At 43.9% G+C, this 14073-nt stretch overlaps 1 protein-coding gene across 6 annotated transcripts in view; it reads right to left on the bottom strand.

Annotated features, from left to right (window-relative positions):
• The window catches only part of stat5a (signal transducer and activator of transcription 5a), a 56173-nt gene extending 42310 nt beyond the window's left edge, over positions 1–13863 (bottom strand). For all 6 annotated transcript variants that reach the window (XM_056579225.1, XM_056579242.1, XM_056579217.1 and 3 more), the window contains exon 1: positions 13715–13863. The gene's annotated coding sequence lies outside the window, so the exon portion shown is untranslated. The remainder of the gene's footprint in view (positions 1–13714) is intronic.
• Positions 13864–14073: the final 210 nt, after the last annotated feature.

Raw genomic sequence — 14073 nt, 5'->3', positions numbered from 1 at the left:
TGAAGTAATCAGACTTGAATTATGCTTCTGCGACAGTACGATTTGTACTGCTGCACAAATGGCAGTACAATGATCATCACAATAGAAGAGTTTGCCTGAGCTTTTCTTTTTTTAAGAAGACGGAAGACATTGAAACAACTTATCCGAGGAGCATTTAGCTTTGTGTAAAAGTTGCATATGAAGTACTGTTACCATGCATCATAAGATATGTCACGTACGATGGCATTTTTTTTTAAAGAGAGAAATATAGGCCTCGTTCAAACAAATTCAATTAATTTAAGATCAAATCTAATCTTAAAAAGAAGGAAAACAAATGCATTTCCGAGCAAGCTGGCCTTACTCCATTAGCCTTCTCTATCATTTGTATCTAACCGCTGTGAGGGTAAAGACGTGGCATGGACAACATACACGCACACAATTGCACTATTTTATGTGTAACTGTACAGATTTGAAACTGATCAATCCAAACCTCAGTGAATTAAAAAAAATAGTGAAATCAAGGATCAGGTAATAAAGAGGGGCAAAAATATTTTTAGCCCCTGTTCGATGCATAATCAGTGAATTTTGGTTTCAAATGCAGGCTCATGATACGTGATATCCCTTCGCCCCTCATCTCGAACTCAAGTAACTCCTTAACATGGCCTTCTCCGTGACCCAGCCCAGACTCCTAACCCCCCACCCCCCTGCCGTCTCCCATTTCCTCTCCCCGTCCAGCCCAGCACATCAACAGCCATGTAAACACCGGGCAGGCAGCTTTTGAGAGCGCAGACCCTTGACCTTCTCTTGTATGAGTCACATGTACAGATAACTCCGAATTTCTCTCGGACGGTATCTCTAACCCAGCCTCCAGAACCCATCCCCACCATGTTGATCCTACTCTGGTCTCCCTGCACGCTGCTGTGTCCCCAGAGTTCAGTGCTGTCTGTAAAGGTCAACCCCCCACCCAACAACCACCGCCACCGCCATGTCCACTCAGACCCCTGTTGGAAAGCTTAGCTTATCCGGCCACGTTTCACCACACCTTGATCACATGCAGAGATGCAGCCATGGTGAAAGCACAAGCCGTTTCAGATGTCATCTGAAAACGAAACCTACAGATTAAATGGTTAACATCTGAGGAACAGGTGGCATCCGGAGGAACAGAGTTGGCAGAAATGGGCTATGATATTCATAAGTATGTTAATACATTCAGAGTGCTTTGTGTACTGATAGAGGCCGCAGGCCGAATGCAGATAATCACTGCCACACTGATATTCAGCATAAGACCCCGTTGAACACAACAGGTCTACAAGCGATATTTATTAGTTAACAGTAATTAACAAAAACAGATTATGATTTGTTTGTTCATCTAATAATGTATCTGGCTCCGCCTACACAAATAGTTCCGCAACTCGACTGGGACTGGACTGTTACCAAGCAACACATAAACATTTACCTGCACACATAGCTTTGTAGGTCTAAACATTACCGCAGGCCAGCTACTTTGTATCATGTATATTTTCTGTAGTTTTCCATTTATTCAGCAACCAGTGTAATAGGTCTGTTGACAGTCACTTGGGGGCATGTGGGATTCCTATGAGTGAGCAGCTAAATAACGATGATCAGAAACCCCTGTATAGTTGAGTGAAACAGTTAACAACACCCATGGGGTGCCTCTTGTCCAATCGAATTACTTAGTCAGAACCAACTGTTGATGATATAAGTATATGATCCCATGAAATTAAGAATTGTTGTGTTTTTGTTAACTTTGAATGAACCCTATATCTACATAGCGAGCAAGTCCTTTTCCACGGAGCCTGCAATATTCACTGCGATCATTCCACAAACGTCTTAGTAAGCTATGACCCTTAGCTTTACAGATTAAATTAAAAAATATATATCAAGGATCCTCATCACTGCTAGATGCAACTAAATCCTAAACTTTAAAGATGAAGAAAATAGGATTCTATCTCTGAATTCAATTGAGAGCTTCCTCTAGTTGTAAAGGTGATTCAATATCATAAGACCAAGTGAAATATGACGAAGGGGACGTTTCTAACAAGGAACTTGTTGTTTATTCCGGAGAAAAACATTTGGAAATCCAATTACAGCATAATTTAGAGCATAGTAAGTGCATTCATCTGATGAGGCACAGTTGATTAGGCGTAGCATTACATTTGCATGACCTTCAGTGGGTATTTCCTAACATTATAAAGAAATGGCTCCTGCAATGAGTCGTCAAAGGGTTTTGCCAACACAACAGAGAAACACATCCATGGATAGTTATCCAAATTTCCGTTACCACCAGAATAGAAAAATAGTTTGGGGGGCAGTATATTCTAGTGGTCAGGGATGTTTGAGTGGTTCTTGGTTTGAAAACCAAATGTCAGCAGTGTAGTGTAGCATCCTGACAACAAAAGGTATATATACTAGGTCACCTTGGGTGTCTTGAAAGGCGCCTCTAAATTAAATGTATTATTATTATTATTATTATTATTATTATTAATAAAAAAAATCACTGCAAAATCCCTTTGGATACAAGAGGCAACTTAAAGACTAAATAGTAGTAATAAAAAACTAAACCGATATACAATCAGTGGTTCTCATTGGAGGTCCCTCTGATTGAGGCACACCCACACACACACAAGCCAAGCATGAACAACAAAGGAAACAATAATGTGGTGTGGTGTACGCCATAGTATTCTGAGCCATGCCGTGCCAGCTCAGGGATAATCTGGATAAGCTGGGGATGAGCACTGAAGAAAGACAGAGCGCCCACCAACCCAACCCCCAACCCCTCAGCCCCCCCAGTACCCACATTCACCCCTGCAGCCTTGCCATGCATACCTAACCCCCTTCCCATAATGAGGATTGGACACATAACAAAAAAATAATCACCATTCTGTGACCCCCCCCTAGATGACAAACCCAAAAAGAGATTCTTATATTACAGAATCTTGACCTTGGTTCGCTGGTTTAAGATCATTAGTATAATCTCAGATGAGGCGGGCTCCTATGTCAGCTTGATGCACGACTTCACCGAATCAAACGTCCTTATCCGAGACACAGGACAGGCCATTACACAGGCATCACAGCCAAAGCTGTAAACCTGACGTGACTGTGTAACAGTAGCAGTAGTTCTCCATCTACTTATCAATCTTGTTGGATGGAGTACAAAGTTAGGTATAGACCTAGATTGACTTCCGCTGAATTGTGGTAGAATTTTGACTTATTTCGTTCACACCATGTGACCATAAGAAGATTTCAAGAAAATATCAGAAAATGCATCATTAATATTTATTTCGATACAGAATACATATTTGAAACGTAGTTTGCTCGATGCCTATTCTAGTGGTAAGCTTTGTTGGTCAAAACACATGAACAACAACACACACACATTATCGTTGCTTACTGCCCCTTAGACTGCATGAATGGCTGTCTTAGATATAACCGTATTTTGTATGCAGTACATTATCTTTATGTTGCTCCAACTAAATCAGGGAGAGTAGCAGTAAATAAACAACCATAAAGAATGAAAGGGTGTGTGTGTGTGTGTGTGTGTGTGTGTGTGTGTGTGTGTGTGTGTGTGTGTGTGTGTGTGTGTGTGTGTGTGTGTGTGTGTGTGTGTGTGTGTGTGTGTGTGTATGTGTGTGAGAGAGTCATAAGATAAGCAGATCCAAGACGTACCATCAACAACCTTTAATAGATCTCCACAAATGTTCATAAATAATGCAGGCAAGGAACATGCATTCTAGTGTTGCGAAGCTGTTATTCTAACATGCCACAAATAATTGTAACGCTCCGAGAGAAAGGGAGGATTGATGCAATGAAAAGCAGGGAGGGGGGTTGGTGGGGTATACTGGGTCATCCGCCGTGGTACACACTCAATCAGCGTGCAAAATCAGCATGTCAAATCAGCAGATTAAACAAATTAGGCCAGGGAGCGAGGCTACATTTCATAATGAAAAAGCAGTGGCTCTCCTTAAAAGAACCATCACCTTGTTCTTAATCAGGTGCTTCTGATCCTAATCGGCAACAGACATTGCTTCTCCTCCCCAGATAAAAAGAGCATTCATGACCTGAATCCAGATCATTCAACAACAACAACAAAAACCCACCTAAAACCCCAGTGAGCATAGGCCAACAGCTAATGTACCGCCCGTTACAGACGCACATTACAGATGCAGGAAGGCACCGGCGCCGAAAACCAAAGTGGATGATGTATGCGTCAGGTACCCGGAGATAAGGTCTGTCGTGGTTTGCTGTAAGCCTGTAATAGCCTTGGGAGTAATAGACCACACTTCTCCCCGTGTGCTTGGTAACGGTAGGCCAGGCAGAGTTGACTAAACAAACAGACCGTACAGCGGCGAAACAGGCACAGAAAAACCACACACACTGAGGCATCAGCAGAAAGGCTGTGACCTTTCGGGATGATGCATGGTGCGGAACAGCATGCATTAGTCATATGTTTCCCGTCTATAGGCAGGGGGGGCATTTCAATTAACTAGCGTAATTGAAAAGCAGAATTCCCCGCCCCCCTGCCCCCTCCTCCTCCTCTCTGTTGTGCACTGTAGTTACTCTTTTATTGTGCGCTGTGTTAACGGCCCTGAACTTCTCTTAGATACAAGGTCGTCCATCTCAAATCAGCAACACAGTTACCGGTTTATATACTCAAAGGAAGCCATTGTATGTTTGAGCCGAAGAACAAAAGGTAAAACCAAGATCATTCCAGTCTTTCAGGCCTATGGGGAAATCATTTGTTTTCCCATAGTTTTACTGCTGAATTACACAGGACACATCCACGACGCGTCGCGTAGGCCGCACAGACTCCGCCTTTGTAGTGTGCGGGGGATTATTGCGAGTACTTTTCGTTTTGCCAAGTGATATTGCAGTTGGTAAAGCAGGGTTTAAATGTGTCGGCTGTGTCAACCGGTACTGGAGTCATGAGCTAGATTGTTTTTTTAAGTACAGGCTCATGGAAACACATTGATTTGAGTGATTGATTTGAATGTGCGATCTAAAAACACCCGTGAGGTCGCTCTGCGCTGTGTTTATTGAATCATTTTTGGAAATCGATTTGCTCTTGTTCCTCTACACGCTTCAATGGAGTTGTAACCTGTCTGAGGGCCCGGACACATAGTCCGCGGGTGGACAGAAACAAAACATACCAACCCGCCGTGCGACCATGGCGCAGCTCGGCTGTATTCTGGAGACACAACGTCGGTGACACAGCTTCGGTTTGGTTTCAACAGACGCACTCTTGCCGCGGGCATTCTGCTGGAGACGTGCCACTGTGGAGCGTTTAGTGTAGGCGTACATAATCCAATTAAGGCTTCTCAATCTATGCCTGGAGGGCTTGGAACATGAGCCACAAAGCAAGGCCCTGATGGAGGCTGATAGAGCCAGTTTCATAGATGTCACAAAGTAATGGTTTAACTTCAGTATATATTTATATAAGTACAGACATGTGTCTCGTCAGTAATCATAAAATAATGATCATACACATTCACTTTTTTTTTCTGCACGAGATTGTGCCAGCACATTCAATTGGTGTAAAAAAAGGACCTTAACCCTGATCTTAATAAAACTGACCAAACAGTTCAATGAGACGATACAGTTGGTTGAATAAAACAGCCTCCAAGGACAGCATAATGTAATGTGATTGTTATGTTGCGACACACAATCTGTGGGCCTACATCTTAATATTATTGTTGAAATTCCATTGGTTGCTACCCCTGTTTTAAAAGGCCACTGCAGAGCTTCCACAGCCTTGGGTTTGGTCAAATAAAGAATATGTGTGCGTTTTTCCCCCATTTGGTCCTGTGTTACTTTTTCATAACAAAGAAGCCTGACCTTCCAACAAGTCTGATGTCGACCAATCGAATGTTTGACATCTTGGTCCTTTCCTGCTTTCTGAATAAATTACGTCAATAAATTAATTCTACAGATCAGAGAATTGTATTCGATTGAGGGCGTATTAATATATATAATACGCCTCAATCGGAATACGAATTCCATCCAAAATAGAAGAGGTGGTGTAGTCCGCTATAATCAACATGTTATTCCGATTGGTTTGGGGTGGGTGCGGCTACTTTTTAACTAAATGGCATCAGCCGCTGCAGTAGTTTGCAATTAGTCCGTCTGTACTTTTATGCACACCGAACTAGACCGCTGTCAAGGAAAGTGATTTTTTGGCCTGATGCACGTCTTTCTTATTACTCCGCAAGTAGTCTGGTAACTCATCAACCCCAGCGTGTCCGGTTGCTAAGCGACGTCAACGTCTTAGGCAGACTATTTCTCTGCTGATCAACACTACGAATGGTAATTGTAAAAAGACACACCATGTGAAGATATTGTTTCGTTTTGGCAAGGAGCCGTGTAATAAGCGGGATAATGTATATAACGTCGCCGGTCATTATCGTAAATAATACCCTTCAGGGTGATGCAAGACACCACCGCTTCCCGCCGGGGTCCGGTTCGCCCTGTCTGCGTTCTGTACCACATTATCCCTTACATCTATCATATAAGTCCAGACCAACATAACGGTTGTGCGTGAGAGTCATACGGACGTACGCTTACCTGTTTTGTTAACGCCACATGAACAGTACATTAGAAATCGAATCGGATCAGTGTCGACAGCCGCGTTTACATGCACATTCTGATCCGTTGTATACACTCATATTTCATTTCTCCCGTCTTTTCTCCACAAGCTGAGGACTGTCGGCCAGCGCTTCCGAACCTGTCGCCATCTCGTTGCGTCTCACTCTCACTCGCTCAGTGAACTGCCTGCTGAGCTGTGTGCGAGGGTCTGAGGGTCACGTCCTGGGGCAAGCCCACTGACTAGCCCCTGCGTGCAAGGAGTATGACTGAGAGTTGATGCTGCTTGTGTATGTGCAAGTCCTTTCGTTCAAAGTTTTTTTTCTTTCATATTTTCTCATTTCTTTTTAATAAAAGTATTCTTTTTTTTTTTTTATAGAAGTATAGATGCAAAGAAAATTGCGCATTGTATCGTTTTTTGCGTGAGGGTATCGTGATAACTTTCTAGTATCGGTATACCGTGCAACACTATTTTGAAGTACAGTTCAATGTGCTTAGTAAGGCACTTGGCTGCCGCTACCAAGATACTACAAGTCGTTAGCCCGGGAGAGGCGGTAGCCAGGGGCAAGGGTGGGCTCAGCCCACCCAAATGTGCGCCCTGCCCACCCAATCAAAATTTAAAAAAATGTTTTTATGTTTTATTTTTCAGGTGGTAGTCCAGACCCACTATCGGACGGACCTGTTCGTTCACTGTTCAAGAAAATGTCGAATAAAATTCAGCCAATTAATTAATATTATAGAATATACCATTACCATGCATTGCTTCTAATTGGGTGGGCAGGACAGCCTGCCTCCAAGTTACCCACCCGCTTATAGTGGTCACTGGTCAGCGTTGCCAGGTCCGCTTTTTATAAGCGACTTTGGGCTTGTTGTCACTTATGGTGATTGGTGACACGGTACTTTAAGCAGCAACGTTTTGCATTTCATGTTGGACGTGGACACACGCGCAGACACACACAGACACAGACACAGACACAGACACAGACACACACACACACACACACACACACACACACACACACACACACACACACACACACACACACACACACACACACACACACACACACACACACACACACACACAATGCATTGACTGTAAAGGAAATAGACCTATTTAAGTCACCATTTGAGGCATCAAATAAAATTTGCCAATCAAACACTTACATCACAATCATTTATTTTATATATATATATATATATATATATGCACACACTATATATCTAAATAGGCCTAGTGTGTATAGTATATATATAGCTCTGGATCTCCATCCAGGTTGCCCAGTCCCAAAGCTTTCTCTTCTATCAGCTCTGGCTGACTACTGATACGCATTTTCCGGTTGATATAAGGTGCGATTTAAAAAAAGAAGATAAATTATGAATGTATATTATGTATATTATATGTTATTCATGAACATTTTGGAAACAAAACATGCAAGAATTTTGGCCCATCTTGGCCCATATTGCCCAGCCCTATTCTACCGTATCTTTTTTTTTTAAACTTTTTTTTCGCCTTGCAATTTCACTACTTTTGTCTGGAAAATTCCTTAATATCAGTATTTCTCCCAGCAGAATTTCACGATTTTCATTGAGATACTGTGACATTTCGTCAAGTTCTGAGGTGTCTTTGTGAAGTTGTTATGCAATTTATTCTGTATATTTTATCTATATTCTTTTCTAAGAATTAGAAAATTAAATATGTAGCTTTTCATAGAAGGTGGCAGATGGTTGTAACACTGATGTGGAAAGCTGCTGGTAGCAGTGCTATCGCGGTAAACCCCTACGGCGACACATTAGTGCCATAATTCACTAATGTGATAAAAGATGCATTCGGGCGTATTATATTATTCCACACGCGTAGATATTAACTGCGCGCGCGCAAATTACCTCAGCGAGCGCAAAACCTCTCGCGAAAGATGTTTTTACGCTCTCGCTCAAATTTAATTTTGGCACTATGTGGGAGGGAACCAAGGCAGGGCGGGCTTTCCTATGATTGGCCGTTTCTGAAGCGCGATATTTGATTGACAGCCCTCCTCAGCCCTCCTCTCATTCAATTCTGAATTGTACAGTAAATGGCTGAAACGATAGTTACGTATTGTAACTCCAGATTCTATGAGTATAGGCGCAGCCTTTTAAGTGTCGGCCTCATTGTCCTTTAAATAGCTGAAGAAAAGCTGTTTATTGGGAGCAGAATCTCCACCGGCGCCCGACTATATCTGCGAAATGCGGACATCGTTGAGGCACGCCGCACGCGGACGTAATTGAGGCCCACGCTGTTGGTGGTGGGGGATTACAATTTTTTAGCCTAGGGATAACCCAATAGCGATAGCCTTAATAGGCTGCGCCTATACTCATAGAATCTAGAGTTACAATAAGTAACTATCGTTTCAGCCATTTACTGTGCAACTCAGAATTGAATGAGAGGAGGGCTGAGGAGGGCTGTCAATCAAATATCGCGCTTCAGAAACGGCCAATCATATGAAAGCCCGCCCTGCCTTGGTTCCCTCCCCCATAGTGCCAAAATTAAATTCGAGCGAGAGCGTAAAACATCTTTCGCGAGAGGTTTTGCGCGCGCTGAGGTAATTTGCGCGCGCGAGAGGCTGTTTTGCGCGCGCTGAGGTAATTTGCGCTCGCGAGAGGCTGTTTTGCGCGCGCTGAGGTAATTTGCGCGCGCGAGAGGCTGTTTTGTGCGCGCAGAGATCATTTGCGCGCTCGCAGTTAATATCTACGTGTGTGGAATAATATAATACGCCCGGATGCATCTTTTATCACATTAGTGAATTATGGCACTAATGTGTCGCCATAAACCCCCCCCATACAGCAGTGATGTGTCTAAAAGCTTACATTACAGTAAATGTGCCGAAAAGCAGGCACGGAGATCTTGCAAGGGCATAAAAAATTTGCGCGAGCATCACAGGTTTCTCTGCCCAGTGCCCACCTATTATTTCTATCTGCCCCCCCCTAATCAGCACACTTCTCTTCTGCTGTCCTTGCTTTATATTCTTTCGTCTTTATTATTGTCTGTCTGTGTCTGTCTGTCTGCCTGTCTGTCTCTGGAGTGGGCATTCTGTTGAGCTTATCATGTCAGGCCTACTGCCTAGAACCGGCCCTGCGTTAGCCTGAAATGATACAAACACTCAGACGGTATTTGTGTCATATTGTCATTGTATATCTATAGCCCTCTTAAAATGGCCAAAGGAGAGCTTCCCTTTCAGCGCATCAGCTTATTTTTTGCTTGTGTCACCATCAGTGCCCAGATAAAACACCACCAGCGCTTATCATGTGTCTCCCTGTTGAGATTGCATGGCCCTGTCCTGTCTTCCCCCCCCCCCCCCCCCCCCTCACTCAACAGAATGCCCACTCCAGAGAGACAGACAGGCAGACAGACACAGACAGACAATAATAAAGACGAAAGAATATAAAGCAAGGACAGCAGAAGAGAAGTGTGCTGATGATCCTTGGTTGACTACAGTGCACTAGTGATGTCAGAGAAGTTCAACGGGGCTGTTTGACAGATGGACCGCTCTGGTCATGTCCAGACTGAGCTCATGGTCATGTGACAGGTGGATTAGCATTAGCCTAACTGAAAGGGAAGGGGAGCAGCGACATGTGTTGGCGTGTGCGTATGCGTGTGCGTGTGTGTGTGTGTATGTATGTCAGTTTTTGTGTGTGTAGGACCACATGCTTCCTTCCAGTTTCCTTTAGAATAAAAATGTTTGTCCCTTACTAGAAATTACCTCCCCATTTCATCCCTCCACACGCACACACTAAAAAATACATCCATACATGGGTGCACACACACACACACACACACACACACACACACACACACACACACACACACACACACACACACACACACACACACACACACACACACACACACACACACACACACACACACACACACACCACAACTTCACCACACCTCAATACACCTCTATCTTCCTGTTTCCGTTAATTCTCTCATATGGCCCACATTCAAACATATGTCGCTTTACGAGACGGAGGGATACATCTGTGCTCCTCTGACACACACAAACAACCCCCCCCCCCCCCACACACACACACACACACACACACAGACACGCACATATCATGACAGAGTTCACTCTTTACACCTGAATGACACTCTTTCACATGGCTAGGCCTCTTCCTCTCAGGCGTCTCTGCGAGCCAGATCAGAACCATTTGTGTTTTCGCTATCACCACGACAACTTTGTGACACAGTGCGGCTGACACAGGAGCAAGATTTAATTCACTGCCTGGTTCAACACAATTCTCACGCCCCTCCCCCACTTTGTGCACACACGCGCAAACGCGCACACACACACACGTTAGGGGACTTGTAAAGGGTGTGTCCTTTTACAAGAAATCACCTCCCCATTTCATCCCTCCATGCAAACAAACACACAAACAAATTGGCCAACATGCGCCCACACACACACACACACACACACACACACACACACACACACACACACACACACACACACACACACACACACACACACACACACACACACACACACACACACACACACACACATAAACACATCTGCCGTATCAGTCCTCCTGAATTCTCTATCTGTGTGTGTGTGTGTGTGTGTGTGTGTGTGCATGTGCGTGTGTTGTTACATATGTTGTTGTTGTTGATTTCACTCTAGCTTGTCCACATCTACTGATTCCCTCCCCCTTCTCTCTCCCCCTCTCTATCTCCTCCCTCTCTGTCTCTCTGTCTCTCTGTTTAACAGAGAGACAGAGAGACAGAGACAGAGTCTGTTTCTCTGTCTCTCTCTGACTCTCGGTCACCCTCCCTCTCTCTCCCTCTGTGTCTCTCTGTCTCTCTGTCTCTCTCTCCCAAGTAGATTGACCTAATGTCAGAAGTCAGGAGAGTCCGAGCAAGCCAATCCCCGGCTGGCTAGCACACAGTGTTCCCGTGCCAGCCTCAAACATCCGTGCTTTCACAGACACGCAAGCGGCGCCATCTTGTCGGCAACAGCAATTTGTACCAAGTGAGGACAGAAGTGCGCAAACACACCTGCACGCACAAACACACACACACACACACATAACCACACACACACACACAGAAACACACACAAACCAAATGCGCGGACCAGTGAAGGGTTGACAGTATTCAGAGATACACACGGGTCACTATTTTTGTTTGATTCTTTTGAAATAATAAATAAGGGGTTTCCTACATAAAGAAATAAGTATTCATATATAATTTGATAGTAGCTGATTTATATTGTTTGGCTGGTAGCATTGCCCAGGCCCAGACCCATTATTACGTGCCACAAAACCAGAGGAGCTGCCCGAACCCTGGACCAGGGGCGGATCTAGCCATTTTGGGGCCCTAGGCAAAATATAGACATGGGGCCCTCATTTTTGAAACACGTACACAAAACAAATAACCATCCCAATACTCTTAGAATCGCAATAAACCCATAGTGCACTGCCACTCAACTCTCCACAGTAAAATCAGTTTCATATATATATTTTCTTTTTTTCAGTTTTTTTTTTTTTTTTTTTGGTTGGGGCCCTAGGCACTTGCCTAGGTTTGCCTAATGGAAGATCCGCCACTGCCCTGGACCTGCTGTGGGCTAATTCAGGCGGATGAAGACTCACTTTAGTCAATTTAGGGGGGCGGGGCTAATTTTACTGTCTTTAGGTCCTAAATAAACAACCCTCACAGCTAAATCCATGCCACCTAAACCTCTCTGACTGCCTCTGGGTCTCGCTTGTCCATCCGTCTGTCTTTCTCTCACCGTTCTGTCTGCATCTGTGTGTCTGTCTGCCAGTCAATCTGTGTGTCTGTCTCTCTCTCCTGTTTGTCTGCCTCTCTGTCTGATTGTCCGTCTGTGTGTGCAAATCGATTCAGACACTGTAACAAAACACAAATAAACAACAAGTGTCTCCTTTGGCTCTGAACACAGAAGCAAACCCATTCCCAAGTCATACTTGAACTGTGTGTGTGTGTGTGTGTGTGTGTGTGTGTGTGTGTGTGTGTGTGTGTGTGTGTGTGTGTGTGTGTGTGTGTGTGTGTGTGTGTGTGTGTGTGTGTGTGTGTGTGTGAGTCTGGGGGGGAGGGGATAAGGGAACAATCTCCGATGCGGGGGAGAAACATCAAATGCGCTGGTGACATTTAACGGCAGTTTGCGAGGAAGCAGGCATTAAGGTCTTGATTCGAGAGAGAGAAGGGGGTTTTATTTGGCCATGACATTAACATTTGTATTGACCTTTTACAAAACAAGGTCACCCCGTTCAAATCTTTCAATCCGAAAAATATAAATAAATATCCATTTCATCTTTCAGCAACATTACATTTGAGCTAAACAAATCATAAAACAACACTAACCATCAATAATTCCAAATATATGCCTGTCCCCTTGTAATAGACTGTTGCTAATTTCTGTGACGGACAGTAATAGAAAGTAATTGACATGGCGGTCTATTGAATGTCAAGTTTACCTGTTACTATGCGTTCTCTTAAAGTGCCACAACGTGCAAGCGCAACAATAACAACAAATAATATAAAAAAAAACGACGTCAGGCTTTCACCTGTCAAACTTTTTTTTCTTACGGATATATTGTAAGCGCACGGAACAACGAATAACGGTAAACCGCAGGTTGGTCCTACAAAACGCTTCTCTTCCCGCCCCGGTTATCTTCTTTTATGGCGCTATTTCTTCTGATAATGGTGAGACTTTGCCTCATGCACGCACGCTGCAATGATGTGTATGATAATGTACGTGCACATGCGCAGTAGGTTCTCTCGCCTTGACAGGCAAAGCCGAAAAGGTCGATTTACAGCCTGTTGCGTTATGTACAGAGCCCGTAAATTATATAACGGATCTAACACAAATGAATAAGAAGACAATTGCAACGTGTTGTTGTTGCTGCTGCCGCCCGCATTGAACACGTTTTATAAAACACAGCCCGTCATGAGAAACACAGTTTGATCGGGTTTGAGAGGGCAGCAGAAAACACCGACTGGAGAGCAGTTTGTTTACAAAGCGCATGCAGCTCGTAGTGCTGTCAGGACATTCTTGGGCAACATGACACATGATCATCACCAGCATATGAAAAGAACAACAACAAAATGAAAGGTCTTTCAAGTGTCCGATCTTACCTCTATGGACGTTGTAACGCTTTGTCCTTTATCCTAAAGTTGAGTGCAAGAGGGACTCTGTCAGGCGCTAGTTTCCAACAGTTTGCTACGCAGTTCTTCTCAACTAGCTCTCTCGCGCTCTCTCTCTCTCTCTCTCTCTCTGGCTGTCACTCGCCTTCTGTCGATCCTCCAAAAACCGCCCACTTCCGGCGTCTTGTCACTGATGGTGATATGAGAAATAACAAATATTTCTACTGATTTCTTCAATAGGTCAATTTAGAATAATTCTGGATTTAAATGATAGAGCTTATGGTGGTCTAATTGAGTTAAAAAAAACTGGTGAAAGCTACTAGTCGTGCACTTTTACTTCCAGTAAAAAC

This window comes from Gadus chalcogrammus, chromosome 2 (genome assembly GCF_026213295.1).
Source record: "Gadus chalcogrammus isolate NIFS_2021 chromosome 2, NIFS_Gcha_1.0, whole genome shotgun sequence".
NCBI lineage: Eukaryota > Metazoa > Chordata > Actinopteri > Gadiformes > Gadidae > Gadus > Gadus chalcogrammus.
The sequence above is the reverse complement of the archived record's forward strand: the minus strand, read 5'-3'. Positions and strand labels throughout refer to the sequence as shown.